Source organism: Dioscorea cayenensis, chromosome 7 (assembly GCF_009730915.1).
Source record: "Dioscorea cayenensis subsp. rotundata cultivar TDr96_F1 chromosome 7, TDr96_F1_v2_PseudoChromosome.rev07_lg8_w22 25.fasta, whole genome shotgun sequence".
NCBI lineage: Eukaryota > Viridiplantae > Streptophyta > Magnoliopsida > Dioscoreales > Dioscoreaceae > Dioscorea > Dioscorea cayenensis.
The window spans coordinates 10,871,676-10,877,675 of record NC_052477.1 but is presented as its reverse complement, the minus strand read 5'-3'; the positions used below and the strand labels follow the sequence as shown (position 1 = coordinate 10,877,675).

At 39.5% G+C, this 6,000-nt stretch overlaps 1 pseudogene; it reads left to right on the top strand.

Moving 5' to 3' along the window:
- Positions 1-3,297: 3,297 nt before the first annotated feature.
- Positions 3,298-5,904, top strand: LOC120265071 (annotated as a pseudogene).
- The last annotated feature ends 96 nt before the right edge of the window (positions 5,905-6,000 follow it).

Sequence of the window (6,000 nt, the reverse complement as noted above, 5' to 3'; positions counted from 1 at the left end):
TTTATATTGATTTTTAAACATTGACTTATGAAACTCTTTTGGTCTTTGACTCGAGGTCTCAAGACCGTTGAGTTCAATTGTCAATTTATATGGATTTTAAGTCTTGACTCTTTTCATATCTTGAATCTCGACTTGGTCATTTCGATTTTGATTTTTGATTTTGATGTTATATATATATATACATATTATCGCATGCCGCCGCCTCATGGCCTTATTATCACGTTGCATGTCTTGTTATCGCTCTTAAGATAATTATCTTATCAAGGCTCTCAGATTTGTATATTTATTCATTTATTTTTAATTGATGCCGTCAAGATATGACAATCGATAGATAAAAGCAAAACCCTAAGAAATATGAGGTTTTGAATCGGGTGGATAACCATGCCTTAACCTTGTTTTGGTGGTCTCAGTTTTCAATTAATTTCATTTGTTTGCCTTGATGAATTCACCACTACATCCTTGATGTTGAGAATGGGATATGGGTTGCATGGGTGCATGGGCTCATTCTTATACATGATTATATATATTTCTTGATTATATATGGGTGCGGTTTTTTATGAAGCACTCTTTTCAAAGCATGACTTTGCCTTAAGTGCCCGTGCATGCATGCCATGCTCATATTCACCTTTAAAAATTTTTATTGATGCACGTGGGTATATAGTAACATGCTTCTCATTATTTTGAGAAAACGAACATGTGAGCATGCATGCTTCTGATTCTTTCTCTTGCATATTTTTTTAATCATGCACGTATGCAGGGATAGTATTGCATGCTTTTCTCATTCTTTCCCTCATTTTTTATAAGAGATTTTTTTTAGTTTGAGCCCCACACAGCCAGACCATCCGAGATCCAGTTTACTTGCCATTTTTCTTATTGTTGTTGTTGTTATTATTATTATTATTATTATTATTATTATTATTATTATTATTATTATTTCTTCCCATATATATTCCTTCTTGGTGGAACTCACAATCAATGCTCATCATTTATTCATTCCCGAATGATAGCCCATGAGTATATATGCATGGCATTATTTTCAATTCTTTTCTTTTATTTTAATCACATCAACACCAAATGAAGAGCAGGTGCTTTCCCATTAAATCACCATAAGGTATCATTACAACTTCCATGATTTTAATATATATATATATATTTGGAGTGAGGCCCGTGAGTATATATGTGCATGCTTGCCTCTCATTTTTGTATATCATTTATTCATTTTCATGTAGTGGGTCTTTTTTTTTAATTAATTCTTTTTTTTCTTTTTAAAAAAAATGGATCATGCACATCAGTATGCATGCATACATGTTTTCTCAAACTCTCATTTGCATTGCAATAGTTTCACATGGGTATTCATTCTGAAACAGATGATCCCTTATACCTGCCAAGTTCAATCTTCTTTTTGATTGCATGATTTCAGAAATAGAGAAAACACCTCCAATGATTGTATGGGTATTAGTCATGAAGTGCAGGATATATATATATATATATATATATATATATATATATATATATATATATATGTATTGTGGATGATTTAAGGCACACTAACAGGATTTGGAAAGAAACATGCACAGATCCCAAAAAAAAAATCCATCTGATTATATATGATAAATATATAGTTTAAGATGGGGCCAACATGAAAAGAACCCACTATAATTTATTATAACTTATTTTAATATTCATTTATTTTGCTTGGACAATGTTGGGCTTGCCTTCTTCAAACAAGGCTCTTTTTTTAAATTCTTCTTTATAATGCACGTGGTGGCAATGACTTTTGGGAGGTTTCCAGGAAAAATGAGAAAGCCAAATAGTGTCACAACTGCATTCTTTTTTTTATTCTCTCTGTACGTTCCACGTTTTAGAAGATCAACCAATGCCGCAATGGCTTCCGGTGCTTCTCCAATAATTTTTCGATACTCATCAATGGAAAAGAGGTAGAAAAGGATAGCAGCTGTATTCTGTCGAGCTTCAACCTTGATACTCTGAGCAATGAGAGCAGACCACCATTCTCGAAGATGGCAATGCGGCCAAGCTCCACTTTAAAGATGTTGAGAAGTGCAGCGACTGAGTGTTCTTGAGCTGAAGGATTGGATGAAGAAAAAAGTTTCAGTAGCCAAGGGACTGCACTGGATTGCACAGAGCAATCTCGGTTGAATAAATTGGATTTAGTTAGCAAACGAATTTCATATGCAGCTTTAGCTTTAACTTCTTCACTCAAAGAAGTCCAGATCATGTTGACGAGGTATGCAACAGTAGCAATGACGGCGGCAGAGCCACCATGCTTCATTGTCTTGGAGAAATATCTTTATTATTGTTTGCTTCATTGGTTTAAATGTTTTTTTCTAGGCAAAGTTGCTCCACCAGTTTCCGCAGAGTAGAGTTGGGTATACTCATATTTGCATTAGTGAGCTTCCTGATGGTGACCGGGCAAGTGAGGCAACCAGAGTCGAGCCAACTCTTGATGGATGAACAGTCATATGTTTGGTCGGTGGAGAGCGTGACAGGATCCGTCATTAACTCCAGAGAAATCGGGCATTGATATCATTGAGCAGGGATTCTTTTTGAAATCTAGAGAGCTGTTTACTCTTCCGATTGGTGATGCTGGACCGGGAATCGGAGTTGGAATAAAAAGAACCGCACGGCAACACACCATGAATGCCATCAAGCTACTGAGAACTCCGGCATCAATGGGGCAGGTGAAGGTCTTAGAGCGGAAATCATCGATGTCATCGGAGAGGGTGATGAGAGATCGGAGAAGGGTCGCCGGAGAGATGGCTTCAAAGGGATGGACTGCGGGGGGAGATAGAAACCGGCCCTGTGATGATTCTTTTTTTTTCATTTTGGATTTGGAATCATCTTCTTATACTGGTTATGGAGCTCTGTTCTCGGTAAGTAATCAGCGGGATAACAAATTCGGACTTCACAAGTAACGAGCAGAGATACGGTTCCGTTTTGATAGTCTTCACAGCGAGCAGTGGCACTTGCGGCTGTGGCTGCGGCCACGGCGACGTCAATAGTTGATGGGCAGAGGCCATCTCCTTCAAGATCTAGTTATGAAAACGAACGACTGCAATGCTGTCCCACCATGCAACGACGGCGGTGATTAACAATGGCAGCAGGATATGACGTTGATGACAGAAGCAGCAGCAACTATGTCATGATGATGGCTGTATCTTTCTCTCTTCTTCTTGAAATCTTTATTTTTTTCCTCTTTTTTTTTTATCTTCAAATTCTCTGTTTCTCCTCCGTTTTCGTGGGTACGTCGTCGAGAATGACCGCAGGCAACGGACAAGGATGACAGCGACAGCTATGTTGGCGATGGCCACAACACCTCAAGCTCGTCTATCTTCAATGCCTCTTCATGCCTTGATTCCACCATCCTCACAGCATCTTCTAGTTTCTCAGGTTTCTCAATCTTTACAGCTCCAATCAAGAGCGGCATCTGTCGGTGGTGATGTTAAAAGTAACAACATCGGGCAACATCAGCGACAACAACAACAGCAGCAACAACGACGTCAAATGGCGGCAGCGACACCAACAAAAGCATCAGGCATATTTGACGGCATTATCTCAGCCATTCAAGTAACAACGACGGTGAGCAGCAACAGTGGCGAATGGCAGATGACATGATTGGCGGCATTATTTCAGCCACTCAAGCAGCCATAGCGGTGAGCAATAGACGACATCGGGACTAAAAATTTATAATTTATAGAATACTACAGATATTTATACAACGTCGAACTCTACAAGTTTCTTATTCGACTATCCTCTAAATTCGGCCTCTAAGACCTCTAAAATCGAAGAGGATTTTCTGCCATTATATAAAACGAAATCTAAAACCTATCAAATTAATCTCAAACTCTAACAAGAAGCTAACCTTACCCATCCATCAGTAATATCCGATATTAACACATCAAGATAAAAAAAAATAAAAATAAAAAAATAAAAATAAAAATAAAAATAATAATAATAATAATAATAATAATAGTTCTACAATATTTTTCAAAGGTCCAAGGAAGAGGGTTCTTACCTCGTCAATAGCAGATCAACCAAACCCGTGACAGCGAGATCCTTCTCTTTTCCTCGTCGCCGACACCACCCACAAATAGGGAGAGAAGGAGGAGACTAGGTGTAATGATTGCAAATGAACTAACCCCTTTAGTCCCATATCGGCTATGAGATGGACCCATTGTGTGCATATAAGTGGGGGCAACCTTCCCTACTAGGCCGGTCTTTTGGGGTCCGCTCTCCCCTCCACTTGTGTGCATTACATTGGTGCTTCGTTGAGAGTCGATGTGGGGCACGACTCGACAGGTTTGGTCGGCGCTGGCCACATATGGTTCTGACCAGGCTAGATGGCTGCGCCGACCAATGTAATGCACACAAGTGGAGGGGAGAGCGGACCCCAAAAGACCGGCCTAGTAGGGAAGGTTGCCCTCCACTTATATGCACACAACGGGTCCATCTCATAGCCGATGTGGGACTAAAGGGGTTAGTTCATTTGCAATCATTATACTAGGTCATTCTCGTTTTTCTAACAGTGATCTAAATCGGAAGGAGTTGAAGAGGTGTATAGGCTTTTGAATTGAAAACACAATCAACGGCTAGATTTAGTTAAGTAATATCAATGGTTAGGATTATAATTATAAACAACGGCTAGGATTTAATTAAGGGGTGGGGCTCACATATATATATATATATATATATATATACAGTGCCACATGGATAATTATTCATATGCCTTGCATTTTAGCAACTATTCAAGAATTCTGTATTTGTCTTTCAGGGGCTGTGATCTTTGACATAGAGTACGCTCAATGGCTGGATGAACATAATAGGCTGATAAGTGAGTTAAGATCTGCAGTCAACTCTCATGCAAGTGACAATAATCTCCGTTCCATTGTTGATGGAATCATGGCACACTATGATGACATCTTTAAACTGAAAAAGTGCTGCTGCCAAGGCTGATGTCTTCCATTTGTTATCTGGCATGTGGAAGACACCAGCAGAAAGGTGTTTTCAATGGCTCGGAGGCTTCCGGTCATCTGAGCTTCTTAAGGTTTACTGATTCACTTCTCTCACTAGCCCTAAGGAAATGTAGTGCATCTTCAAAGGCCAGTCTAAATTTGTTTCATGAACATTGAGATGCTTGTTAGCGGGATAGAAGTTATCTTTATATAAAACTGTCTTTGCAAGTTCTCGAATTTCCAGCATGTTTCCAAAAGTCAGCAATGTTGCTCCATTGGTATTTAGGTTTCTGTTTATATGACTTATGGAACTTTGCAGCCATAATAGATTGTTCAGTCAAATCTAATTATACTGTAACATTGCAGCTACTTACTCGTCAGCTGGAGCCTCTCACAGAGCAGCAGTTGGCCGGGATTTGCAACCTTCAGCAGTCGTCACAACAAGCAGAAGATGCACTTTCACAAGGAATGGAAGCATTGCAACAGTCATTGGCAGAAACTTTGGCTGGGTCTCTTGGGCCGTCAGGGCCTTCAGGAAATGTTGCTAATTACATGGGTCAGATGGCAATGGCGATGGGAAAGCTGGGGACCCTAAAAAATTTTTATCCGCCAGGTGGGCTTTTTGACCTTTTTATTGCATTAATAAAGGGAGGTTCTCCATCCTGCAATCTTCTCTAATTGCACTAGCTCTTAAAAATATTACAATTCATTTGCTGTGATAAGCAGGCTGACAATCTTCGGCAGCAAACCCTGCAACAAATGCACAGGATATTGACAACATGCCAGTTTGCACGTGCGCTTCTTGCTATAAATGATTATTTCTCAAGATTACAGGCCTTGAGCTCTCTCGGGCTTGCCCGGCCTAAGGAATGAAGGTGGCAGCAAACTAATTCATAGAGGTCTTGTTGGCCATAACAAGCTGTTAGTTTGACTAGTGGATTTAATTTATGTATGAGGCTTGCCTGGAGAATTCAGCTCACTGGTGGGTCTAATGTATTTTGTACACATCTCTATCTATAATAGTGTCTCA